The 13838-nt window shown below is 41.3% G+C and overlaps 1 protein-coding gene across 2 annotated transcripts in view; it reads right to left on the bottom strand.

The window, feature by feature from the left end:
- Positions 1-13838, bottom strand: part of PPARG (peroxisome proliferator activated receptor gamma) — a 61282-nt gene that overhangs the window by 23425 nt on the left and 24019 nt on the right. The gene's annotated exons all lie outside the window — the stretch shown is intronic.

Genomic DNA, 13838 nt, shown 5'->3' with positions numbered 1-13838 from the left:
AAAGCAGATGGGCAAAATGGATGCACGGAAGGTAGGGATGGATGGATATATCAATTTCAGTTTCTAATGTTTTCAGTTTTAAAGTCCAGGTCTCCACATTTGCATATCAGAAGTACCATTGGTATTCATCAGTGAATTTCTACTAATATACACATATTGGTATGTAGGTTTGCCTAACATATACATTTCTGCAAAGCAATTTCCTCTAATATAGTACATTAGAATAATAGGATCATAGAGTTGGAAGGGATCCTGAGGATCATCTAGTCCAACCCGCTTGAGATTATTTTCAGTAATATATAGATTTTGATGCATACTTTACTCTAGCGTATGCATTTTTGTTGACGTTACTTGATAGGCGATCTGTATTGCAAAATTTGAAGACGTGCAAATTTCAAAGGATGGCTGTTTTCCAGTTTGCATATTGCTTCAGAAAGTGTGGATTAATTAGGTCCCCTTTTAAATGCAAACATAATTAAATTTCTTCTCCACCCCTAACAGATAAATAGATGAAATCAAAATAGAAAGTTCATGTTCCAAAGAGAGATACTTTGGGGGACACACACACACACACACACACACACACACACACTCACAACAGATGACTATGCCAGATGTGTAATGGCTTTTGAAACAACCCAGTTTACCACGCAGCTTGGGTAAGAGAGCACTGTTTAAGAAACGAGTCGAAAGCATACATGGGACATAATAAGCAGTTGTTCTTTGGATCTCAGCCAACATTTGTGCCCTGAACATTGCCAATCCACAGCTAACCAAAAACAGAGAACATAGCAAGGCCAAAACGCAACTTCGGTTTTTGGAAGCTCAAAAAGTAAGAGGCATAGAAACCCTGAGGGAAACTTGCTGCATTGAATAAAATGTGAGTATCTGAGTGATATATTGCTGTTCTTTAAAAACAAAATGTACTTTTGCAAAAAGTCCATGCCTCAAAATAGGGCTGGTTAGGAGAACTTATTTTTATTATCTCTGGTTTTTATTCTGACTTGGATGGTTTTAATTTATCTGCTGTATAATCTCTTTTTTCCCTCTGGTAGCAGGGCTGGAAATCCCCCTTCCCCTGCCTGCCTGACAGTGATGAGGCACCTCATCAGAGAATACCATGCTGGGCTAGATGAGCAAATACTCTGACTCAGTATAAGTCTGCCTCATATGTTTCACTTATGGCATGAGAGAAGACCCATATTTTTTTCTAGCCATCTAGCAAAAGAATCTCCAAATCTGACGCAGTAAATCTGGAACAATACCAAACCTTGATGAAAAATAAAATAAAATAATCAGGGTATTGCAAAAGGAAATGGTTACACTGCATCCTACTTAATAATAATAAAAGCAAGCATTTATATAGTACAGGTGTGGAGAAACCTTGGTCCTCCAGAAGCTTCTGAACTATTGCAATTCAGATACATCAGGAGGCTCAACAGTTCCCCACACCTGATATTTCAAGCATATTTATCACACAACCATTACCATCTCTATTTAGACATAAGTCCTACTGAATTCATTGGGGCTTACTTCCACATCAGTGGGGTTAGAATGGCAGCCTAGGTACCTCTTCTCAGGAACGCTTACAAGAAGTCGGCAATGTAGTCCAGAATTAATATGTAACACTGAAAAGGGTACAGGCTGAGACCACCTAGATGGTTTTCTGAACATACACACTTTACCGCTGCAATACCATTATCATTATTAAATGTATATAATTCCCTTCATCAAAAGATCTCCGGGCGGTTTACAGAATAAAATGCAAGATAAAACACAAGTAAATAATTAAACCAAAACAACAAAACAATAACACCCCACTCCCCACAGACACATTTAAAAGGCTGCAGAATATTAATCAGCCTAGTTGAAGAGGAACGTTTTTGCCTGGCGCCTAAAAATATGAAGACACCAGGCGAACCTCTCTGGCAGGGGTGCCAACTTGAATAAAATATCAGGGGACCCAGGCAAGCCCCACCTCACGTAATCGATCACACAAACCAATTGAATGCCAATGCCCATCAACATCCGGTGCCCGCCCCCTCAATTATTTTATTGGGGGGGGCAAAGGGACCTCAACCCATAGGAGTTGGGTCCTATGCTCCCTGGGGTTGTGGTGGTAGTTTCCCCCTCCCATATAGGCTACTGCTTAAATCAGGCACCCCCAAACTTGGGCGCTCCAGATGTTTTGGACTACAATTCCCATCTTCCCCCAACCACTGGTCCTCTTAGCTAGGGATCATGGGAGTTGTAGGCCAAAACATCTGGAGGGCCACAGTTTGGGGGTGCCTGGCTTAAATCAAACAACCTATCCATACCTGGTGCCTTCCAGATGCTGCTGTCAGCCACAGCTATCATGGATAATGTCTGGAGGGCACCAGATTGGGGAAAGCTGAATTAGAACCACAAAATACCCAAGGTTAGAACTAATCTTGTAAAAAAAGAGTAAAAGAAGTAAAAAAGAGAGAGGCTTACTTAGCTTGGGTATTTCATTTGAACTTGGGACCTGTTGGCATGTGTGGACTTTACACCTTTATGTAATAAAAACCTGTCTGGTTCTGTTTACTTTGAACCAGCTAACAGCACTATGTCTTTTTCTAAGCAGCTTTTGGCGAGAAAGACAGCAATATTTTATCATATAACGTTCTAAGAATAAGGAGGAGAGGCTTGTGTCAACTTTTAACTTCCTCTGTGACATACGCAAACATTTCACAGTAGCTGGTGCCACTGCTAAGGCAGCAGATGTCCTCTGTGACCCGGGTGAGTCTGGGCATGCCTTTAAGTTTGCAATCCTAAGCATACGACTTTGGAAATAAACTCCCCTGAAACCAATGGGATTTTCTTCTGAGTAAACATGTCTAGGAGAAAGTTGGAAAAATACTGTTGTTTTGCTTTTAAAAAGCGATTACAACACACTTAATTCGGGTAAAAGTACTGAACGTATAAGTCAGGCAAACTTGTCCCTCCAGATGTTTTGGGACTACAACTCCCATCACCCCTAGCTAACAGGACCAGTGATCTGGGATGATGGGAATTGTAGTCTCAAAAACATCTGGAGGGCCGAGTTTGCCTATGCCTGGTATAGGCTATACTTTTGAGTCAAAAGTTTTGACTAGTGGTACTGTTGTTCAGCAAAGATAGCTTGACTAATTCTAGACCCTTCTAAAGCAAAATTGGAGTAGGAGCTCCAAGAAGCAGGAGGGGTGAAAGGATTCCTTGCAAAGTAGTAACTTAAAGCGATTTAACAGTCACTCCCCATCTCTTTAGAGCCTAGAAATTATGTAGTTCTGTGAAGCAGACTTCTTTTAGCTGAGAATTTTCAATACCTTCACAAAACTCTTTGAGGAAAACCCATGAAATAAAGTCAGTTGAACTTTGTGAGAAGATGGGGATGGAAGCCTGTGAGCTGCACTGCAACCTTGTCCACAAATATCAAAGCACTACTGTACTGTTTGATTTACTGCATCCTGGAAGCCATCCATGTTGGGATCCATCATCTGCTGCTCCATCACAACCACACTTTTCTTCTCAGCCATTGCAAGAGTCCCATACTGATACAACAAAGCTTGTACAAATGTCACAGAGATTTGCCATTGTGGTCAGGTGTTTGCTTGAAGTAGGACATTTATGGAATCTTAAGGTAGGATATTCATTCATTCATTCACCCATAAGCATTTCTAAACTGCTTAATCACACAAAGGAGGAATCAGTGCAAGAGCCCTTCTTTGCCTGTAACTCTACTTCACTGGGAGCGCGTTGTGGGTGGAACCATTGCTGCTGGCCCCCCAGACCTCAATCAGTTCAAAATATAGCTACTGTCTAAAAATTAATTGTTGCCTGGGACTTTAAGCTATAGGTTTAACATTCTTAGACCACAATCTCAGAAACAAACAATTATCTGTGATGATGGAGGGAAAGCATTCTGGACCACCACATCCTTTTGGCCAAGTTTCAAGTATTCAGTGAGAAAATTCTGTCCGATACCCAAATTATGGCCAAAGGTTTGCAGCCTCCTTGTGCCAGAAAATTCAATGAACTAGAAATGAGTACAGCTAGTCAAGTACTCCGGTGCCATTAAACAAGGTGGCATTATGGCGCAGCAGGTAGCTACAATGGTGCAAATGAACTAGGGTGTCAATAATACAGACGCATATCAGAAAAAAATCTGGAAATTATCTAGAAATAAAATTAGAATGTGTATTTATTTAAAATGCATATTATACTTGGATCGTGGGCTGTATCATAATGGGATCATCTAGGTGCCTGCAGCAATTATATGACTAGAAATTATTGCAAGTAATTTACTGAGCACAGCATTATATCAAAATAAAAAGGAACACCTTGTTCTTTTAAAACACTGCAGGCTTTATTCAGCAATGCACTAAAAGCAACAGTTATTATGCTTGCTAATCATCCCAAAGCCTGTATGGAAATAGATGAAGGGACATCAAAACTAGTAGCTGGCTAGATAAAATGTAACAAATGATTAACACAATGTAGAAATGGAGACTTAACTGGAGAGATAGATAATGGGTGTGAAAAACTAATTTCTCTGGAAATGCTTCAGGCACCTTGTTCTCTAAAAATTAGATGACACCCAAGATTTTTAAACAATTATTTGGCTCCATGCAGGGTTAGAACTTAATAATAATAATAATAATAATAATAATAATAATAATACCAGCTCCTGAAATTGCAGTCCTGATTTCTAATAATCTGAAGGGTCTTCCCCCCCTCCAACTGCCAAAGGGTAATAGAAATTGTCTTGCAAAAGTATTCAGTCACTGAATGTACAGAGACAGCTTAAGATGAGCACGCAACGTAAAACTGCCATAAACCACTTAGAGGTTTTATAAACAGCTTACAATCAATTTTCCTACATTCAAACGGTATGTAAATGCTCTTAAATAAGTGAAGAATGAGAAAAATAGATAGTAAACAACAAAATTCTTAGTGGTTTATAGGGATGAACATTGCAACAGAGAAGCAGTTAAAAGTGTTCTATAGGAACAATTAATATTTGTCTGGCAAATAGAAGGGGAAGAAATGGAGGCAGTGAGAGATTTTACTTTCTTGGGTTCCATGATCCCTGCAAATGGTGACAGCAGTCATGAAATTAAAAGACGCCTGCTTCTTGGGAGAAAAGCAATGACAAACCTAGACAGCATCTTAAAAAGCAGAGACATCACCTTGCTGACTAAGGCCCGTATAGTTAAAGCTATGGTTTTCCCAGTAGTGATGTATGGAAGTGAGAGCTGGACCATAAAGAAGGCTGATCACCGAAGAATTGATGTTTTTGAATTATGGTGCTGGAGGAGACTCTTGAGAGTCCCATGGACTGCAACAAACCTATCCATTCTGAAGGAAATCAGTCCTGAGTGCTCACTGGAAGGACAGATCCTGAAGCTGAGGCTCCAATACTTTGGCCACCTCATAAGAAGAGAAGACTCCCTGGAAAAAGACCCTGATGTTGGGAAACACTGAGGGCACAAGGAGAAGGGGACGACAGAGGACGAGATGGCTGGACAATGTTCTCGAAGCTACGAACATGAGTTTGACCAAACTGTGGGAGGCAGTGGAAGACAGGAGTGCCTGGCGTGCTCTGGTCCATGGGGTCACGAAGAATCGGACATGACTAAATGACTAAACAATAACAATATTTCACACATACACAAAAACCTAATGAAGATATTTGATATTTGCTTGGATGAGTTGCCAGCTTCCATCCCCAGTGTTGTTTCTAACATTATAGTTTACAGTGGTCCCTAGACTTACAAACTTAATCCGTTCCGAATGCACATTCGTAGGTCGGAAAGTTCGGAAGTCGAAACGCGGTTTCCCATAGGAAAAAAAAATATTTGGAAAAATCCATGTCAAAAAACTGCATGTAAAAAATCGTAAGTCGAGGAAACTGCATTTAAAGCTGCCAACGGTTTCTGTTCGGATGTAGAAAAATTCGTAAGCGTGCACCATTTGTCCCGTTCGTAAGTCGAAACCTACGGATGTCGAGTAATTCGTAAGTCGAGGGACCACTGTACATAGAATTTCTAGTGTCCTGAAAAGTAGGATTAGGATCAGGGCATATTGGCCATGAACTTTTAAAGTTCTTTCACCATGAGCTTTAGGAGGGGGAAAAGACACACTTTCCCCTTCACAATAGTTTGCATTGTGATGTCTATATATTTGTTGTGTATTAGCCTGGGAAAAGGGTGATTTATAAATGTTTTAAATAAATAAAAGAATCATGTCTAAGAGATTACCATGGCACCAACCTGTCTCCCCCCTGCCCTGCTCAATCCCTGTTCACAAATTACCCTATAAACCATGCTTACTCTCTGTTAACCTGAATGGCTTGCTGCACTGCATTCTAGACATTTCCTACCTACAAACAGATGAAAATATTGTCTCTAGACCTGTTACAAAGAAGCAGTCACAACATCCTGATATAATACTTGTTTTTTACAAAACCAGTAAAGGCAAAGTTACAAAAAAGCAAATTCCTAGAGATACAGCCAGGCAAAAGGAGAGAGAAAATAATAAGGGTATATTGATTTTATGTTGATTTTTATTATGACAATGACACACAAACTGTATTTTTAACCATTTGATCAGCACCAGGAAGGCCTTGGTGACATAAGGTGTAGCCCTGGGGATGGTGAATCGGGAGAGAGGCTAAGGCTGGCTTTCTGCTTCACATCTGTGCTAGCTGCAGGCCAGTACTGTGCTAGTTTCCATTCTGTAGTGCTAGCAGCAGACAGCCTATGTACATATCTACCCTTACACACAGCAGGCCAATAGCATGCTGCAAATATATTTACTATCTTCGTAGACTCAAAATTCATATAGTAAAGTGAATACCATGTTATAGTAATGTATATATCATTTAATTGTCATTTGGCCAGAATATAGAATATATGTATGTATGTATGTATGTATGTATTTAAAATCAGCTTGGAAAACTGGGCATTGCATACTCCTTTAAGTTCCACCCAGCTAGCATGGACCATTATGTATGCATAGTCTGCCTTGTGCCGTGTTGTTGTTTAAGTCTGGTCAACCGCTATGCTCCTGTTTTGCACTCTTTCTTCCTGACTGTCTTCCTATCCATTGCTGTTTTGCTGTGCTGCTGCAGAGTCAGCAGAGGGAGCAAAACCAGTGAACTCAGAGCACACCTGACCCCATTCAGTTATGCCCTTAAACATCGTCAAAGTTCACTGAAGATCAAATTGCAGGTAGTAATCAAAATTAACAGTGTAAAGGTGACAAGTGAGTTTTAATGGTTTATTTTTGCAGTACTTCCTTCATCTTAATTATAATAGATTCATATGACACAACTCATGTGGGTGTATATAGTTCTGCAGATCTCCACCATGTTTACCTGGAAGAAAGTCCCATTGATTGATTTATGCTTCACCCTGAGACCTTGACATTAAAAGCATAGCCTATATCAATCAGTAGGCTTAGCATTCCACTGCAAGTCCCAGACTGCAATCTTCAGCCATCCTCTTATCTGTTGTACTTTTGAAGTACAAGTAGCGATGAGCCATATGTAGCATAGTGCCTTTTCTGCGTTGGTTGGCTAAATATTCCCCACCCCCCTCTATCAACTTGACATTGCATTCTGAAAACCTTGTCCTGGAACTGGGTGTTAGTGAGTGCATGTTTATCTATTTTGGACTAAATAATTGTTCTGTTTCTCCAACAGCCCTGGGCCTGTACAGGACTGGTGGGTTGTGTTTGGCTTGATGGGTCACACTCACAAATTAAGGATGCTTGACCTAAAGAATTGGCAAAACACTATTTACTAAAAATATTTTTTGGGGAAGAAACAGCACATGGATTTTTAATCTGCCAGTTTCATTAATAACTCATTAACAGCGTGGGAAGGACCATCGTGCAGTAGTAGAGCACAGTTTAACTGCATATAGTAGTGGCCGGCAGAGTACAGCTTCGTGATGTGGAGGTCGTTGCTGATAACCAAGAGGGGTGAAGTGGCAGGGAGGTTGGTGTGGTGTGGGCACAGTGGCAGAGCCAATCCAATGCGCCTACACTGAGACAACCCCCTTTCCCTTACCCTCTCTCTTGGTTGCTGGCATCATATGCTTACCTTCCAAGTCCCGGACTGCAGAATCCGGGACCGGCAGCCGTGTGACACCGGAAGTTGCGTTGACGTAACTTCCGGTGTCACTTTGCCCTTCTGTGGGCACCAAAAATGGCCACCACCGGCTTCGAAAGTCACTTGTACGCATGTCAGGAAGTATGTCGACGCAACTTCCGGTGTCGCTCCGCCCATCTATGGGCACCAAAAATGGCCGCCGCCGACACAGGAAGTCGCGTCTGTGCACTTCCGGACATGCGTAGATGCGACTTTTGAAGCCGGCAGTGGCCATTTTGGGTGCCCATAGAAGGGCAAATCGTAAAGAAAAAAAATGGCTGCCGGCAGGAGAAAATAACTGAGAAAAAAGGGAGACGAAGTGATACGGCGGACCACCGGGAAAAGGTAAGTAAAAACGGGGGTTTCCCGGGGAAAACGGGGTACTTGGCAGCTATGCATATGTAAAAAAGAAACACCACTTTCTTGGGTTGATAACCTACTGACCTTTATCTTGTCTGACCACAACTTCAGTTTCTTAGCCATAATTCAGCCCATGACCAACTCCAAGCACATTTTTAGCACTTTGAAAGTTACATGTGCCCCCAATAGAAAGAAGAGAGGGAGAGGGTATCCTTTACAGATCAAAATATCCAGCTCATCTTGTCCATTACCTGGCATTGATCATCCACCACAGGAACCAAACAGAAGGGAGGTTTAAATGTGCCTACATGATTGTCCAAAAACATTTGGAGAACAGTCTCCACCAGTTCAGAGGCCTCACAATAGCCTCCTTTCACCACTGGAAGATACAGGTTGAAGCCATGAAAAGCTATTTTGCCCAGCAAAGTGGAGAAACAAATCAGAGACCACTGATGCTCCTTTAAAGTCTAATGTATCCTTTGTTCATAGCTGCCAAGTTTTCCCTTTTCTCGCGAGGAAGCCTATTCAGCATAAGGGAATTTCCCTTAAAAAAAGGGATAACTTGGCAGCTATGCCTTTGTTTTGGGAAAGCCTAGGATCGAGTTCCTTACTTTTGAAGTTCTGACCAGGCCCCAGGCTGGACCAGATCAGATGACCAACTATGGGAATATTGCAGCAATCGACCCTAAACTGACTGCATACCATCCAAATGATAATGTCCTGTTTTTCAGCTCCTCGGCAACCTCACAGACAATTTAAGAGGAAAATTTGTCCCGGAATTTGCATATTGCAAAGATAAGTGCAAGATTTCCCAGATAAGCGCAAGATTTGCCAGTCAGGTCATTCAAGTCCTAACTAGTACTCCCTACACACAGCCAACACATTCGTTTACTTTTGAAATAGATGGAGGTCTTTCTTTTCTTTGCTGTCAACATGGAAATCTCATTTCAGCCAAGGTATGTTTATATATACCGGTGTGTGTGTGTGTGTGTGTGTGTGTGTGTGTGTGTGTGTGTGTGTATTCTCTCTCTCTCTCTCTCTCTCTCTTTAAAAGGAAACATAGCAAGAACATATTATTTTGATCTGACCAGCTGCATTATCACAGAAGTTAACCACGTGTGAGACAGAACTGAATCAGTAAAAGAAGCTTCTTGGTCAGAGAAACAAGCACACATTTGAAGGTAGACAAAATCCTCACTTATTAATTTTATATAGCAATTCCAAACATTACATGCAGCTGAACACTTTTTTTAAAAGAAACACATTAACTTCATCTGTTTACCAGTATTTACTTTATTGGTATCCTGCTCTTCTTTCAAGAAGTTCAGGGGCAGCATATACAAGGGAATCCCAGTTTATATCCCTGTAAGCACCTTTGAAGCAAATTAGGCTCAAATCTAGCCAATGGACTTCACTGGTGTAAATTTTATAGTAACTCGTGATGTTATCCTAGTCATACTTGCTTGGGTAGTAAGTCTCACTGAACTTTATGGATTCTGCTATGGGTGTATATTATACAGTGATTTGGCATTCTCCTTCTTACTTTAGAATGCTTTGATTTCTTGCATTTTCTGCAAGATTAGGTAAAGGTAAAGGGACCCCTGACCATTAGGTCCAGTCGTGACCGACTCTGGGGTTGCGCGCTCATCTCGCATTATTGGCCGAGGGAGCCGGCGTATAGCTTCCTGGTCATGTGGCCAGCATGACAAAGCCGCTTCTGGCAAACCAGAGCAGCACATGGAAACGCCGTTTACCTTCCCGCTGTAGCGGTTCCTATTTATCTACTTGCATTTTGACATGCTTTCGAACTGCTAGGTTGGCAGGAGCTGGGACCAAGCAACGGGAGCTCACCCCGTCACAGGGATTCGAACCGCCGACCTTCTGATCAGCAAGCCCTAGGCTCAGTGGTTTAACCACAGTGCCACCTGGGTCCCTGCAAGATTACAAGGGCTCAAAAAGTTCAAATAATACACAATGGTCCAAATTCTGTATTTTGGAGAGAGGAGGTTAAGAGAAAATACATACTTCAACTCAGAGGTAGGCAGCTTGAAATCCTATGTATTTTGCTAAGACTGAACTCCTATAACACTTACCTTAAGCTCAATGGAACTTCCTTCTGAGCAGACATGTATGGGATTGCACTATTATGCTGCTTTAAAATATGTGGAATTTGGATGCTTTGAGCATGTACTGGATGGGTGGTCAGAGATGTAAAAATCTGCTTATCACTCACCTAAGCTCAGTTTGTTTTCAAGAAATAAAAGGCTATTACTTACAGTTCAGCATCTGGAATAACAAGGTGATAAAAGGAAAACAACTCCACTGCCAAAAGCTACTTACAGTGCAATCCTATCCTTATCTACTCAGAAGTAAGTCCCACAGAATTCAATACTGTAGGTCCTTCTTCCAAGAGACTCTGCAATCCTTACCCCATTTTCCCATTAGTATGCATAGGATTACAGCCTTAAAGATATATTCCATTTGAATGTTCTGTTTAAATACAACTGCTAATTCCGTGTGCATGCACACTTCTTCAGATACACTGAAACAGAAGTCACCAGATCCTTATATTTGTTGTCTGTGCGCTGCCCACACATGTGGAGTGTCTAATTCTAACATCAGTGAGACTACGCAGGTGGGGAGAGGTGATCTTTTATTTCAAGCATCTCTCACTCAGCTTGGCTTAGTGCCAATGTCAAAAGGGAAGGGGAAGAGTTTTTACAACAGACTTGAGTGGAGTTTAACAGTATGTCCTTTTCTTTTTATAAAAAAAGTATTTCCCTTGAAATTGTGGCATTAATGTGTCATTGATGTGCCAGAAGGAGACCTAGTTCCATATTTAAAGGTAAAGGGACCCCTGACCACTGGTCCAGTCGTGACTGACTCTGGGGTTGCGGCGCTCATCTTGCGTTATTGGCCAAGGGAGCCGGCGTACAGCTTCCAGGTCATGTGGCCAGCATGACAAAGCCGCTTCTGGCGAACCAGAGCAGCACACGGAAACGCCATTTATCTTCCCACTGTAGAGGTACCTATTTATCTACTTGCACTTTGACCTGCTTTTGAACTGCTAGGTTGCCAGGAGCTGGGACCAAACAATGGGAGCTCACCCCGTCGTGGGGATTCGAACCGCCGACCTTCTGACCGGAAAGCCCTAGGCTCTGTGGTTTAACCCACAGCGCCACCTGTGTCCCACATAGTTCCATATTTAGTTGCTTGACAAAATGAGTTCCTGATCTTTGCCAGCTGAAGCAAAGGTTTTCACTAAGAGGTCAGTTTTTATGAATCATGGCAGAGTGGGAAGGATCAAATGTTTGGGCTCTCAAAGAAGAGATCACAACCACCTTGCTCTTCTTCTGACCTAAGTCATGCTTTGGCTTAGCATGGCTTTCAAACCTGGGCTCATGGTTTAGCTCTCCTAGATAAGCCACAAGCTGGAAGCCATATGACGAGCCTTAGTTGCATCTTGTGGGTTGTCTGGAGAGAGCTAAACCACAAACACAGGCTTGGATGGCATGCTAAACCAAACATGGCTTAACACAGCACAGCAGCAGAACAACCAGGAAGGAGCAAGGTTGCCTCAACCTCCTCTCTAGGAGCCTGCAGGTGTTCTCGTTTGCACTAAACAATGGCTTAACTTAGCATTACATGCAAATACATTAGCTGCCTACCAGTATTTAATGAGATGAAACCCAGAGAGCAATACCTATTACTTTAATCCATTTCACTTGTCATTTCAAGCTCATCTGATGGAACATGAAGGAAATTCTGGATAAATATTCTTTGTGGAACAAAACTATGTAAGACGCACTTCTGTGTATGTTTACTCAGAAGTTCATCCTACTATGTTTCATAAGATTTATTCTCTAGTAAGTACATTAGGATTTCACCTGAAGTATACTTTTGTGAAGACATCTATTTTTCTTTCATCATTTCCCCATAAACTGAAGATCTACTTTCTTTTCTGATGAGTATACCTTTACCTTAGAAGAACTCAGATAAATGGTTACAGGTAGGTAGCCGTGTTGGTCTGACGCAGTCAAAATAAAAATAAAAAATCCTTCTAGTAGCACCTTAGAGACCAACTAAGTTTGTCATAGGTATGAGCTTTCATGTGCATGCACACAAAAGCTCATACCTATGACAAACATAGTTGGTCTCTAAGGTGCTACTGGAATGATTTTTTATTTTTATTCAGATAAATGGGTTTATTTCACATGTAAGAGTGCTAAAGCAGAAATAATAACTTTTCGTTTCTATTATTTAAATATGCTAATTGCATATTAGAGATGTCCAAACTGAAAATAATGCTGCCACCATGGAGCAGTACTTCAGGGGTTCCTAACACTGTTTCAGAAATATCTATGATACTAAGTTTATGTGGTTAACTTGTATACATTAGTTTAGTGTCTGCTAAAACTAAAGCTACAGTACTGCAAAGCAACTGAGAAAGAGCAAAAAAGGGCATTAACTTTCACTGGGGAGCTGGGTTTCTGATAATATGAGCAATGTTTCCTATGTCACCTTCATCTTTTTGATTGACTCTTCTTAATTTCTGTGTGTCTAATTCCAGCTTTCCCCCTTTTGTGGCACCATCCCTGAATGTATCGTTCTGAACTGGCATCTCCCCAACACCTGTCAGCTTTCATCCAGAAGCCCATGAGGAACCTGTACAACTTGACATGAATGCTTGTGCTAGCAGAGTGCATAGAAGGTTAAGACTTCCCCTTAACAAGCCTTTATTTTCTCACCTGCACAATCTCAAGAAAAACAAACTAGCCACTTTTTATTGATAAACCAAAGCCATTTCATGCAACTGCACTTTTGAACCAAACAAATCCTTTATAACAAATGCCAACTTGTATTAACATGCACATGGGCAGAAATCACTTTGTGTTTATTGTACCTTGTTTGCATATGTGGGAGAGGGAGAGAGATTCATCTACTTCCACTGCGGTGAGTCTAAACTAAAATGATGTTGCTCTTGTGTAACAGAGTGAAAACGAGAAAGGGTTCCAGGACATTCAGTATAGCACAAACCTCCATGGACAAACTTTATCAAATGAATAGTTTTAACCTCAGTTGGTAGCTATATACACAAATGGGTGTCGATAAAGCACTCTACTAACTGTGAATGCATAAGCACTTAGGATCATAGAATTGTTGGAAGGGACCACACAGGTCATCTAGTTGAATCCCTGCAATGCAGGAATCTTTTCCCCCCAAATGTGGGATTTGAACTCACAACCCTGAGATTAAGAGTCTCTTGTTCTACCGTCTCAGCTTAAAATGGGAACTCTCGAAACTTTGCAAATTCTATACTGAT

Source organism: Zootoca vivipara, chromosome 2 (assembly GCF_965207765.1).
Source record: "Zootoca vivipara chromosome 2, rZooViv2.hap1.1, whole genome shotgun sequence".
Taxonomy (NCBI): Eukaryota; Metazoa; Chordata; class Lepidosauria; order Squamata; family Lacertidae; genus Zootoca; species Zootoca vivipara.
This window is presented reverse-complemented; position numbering and strand designations above follow the sequence as displayed.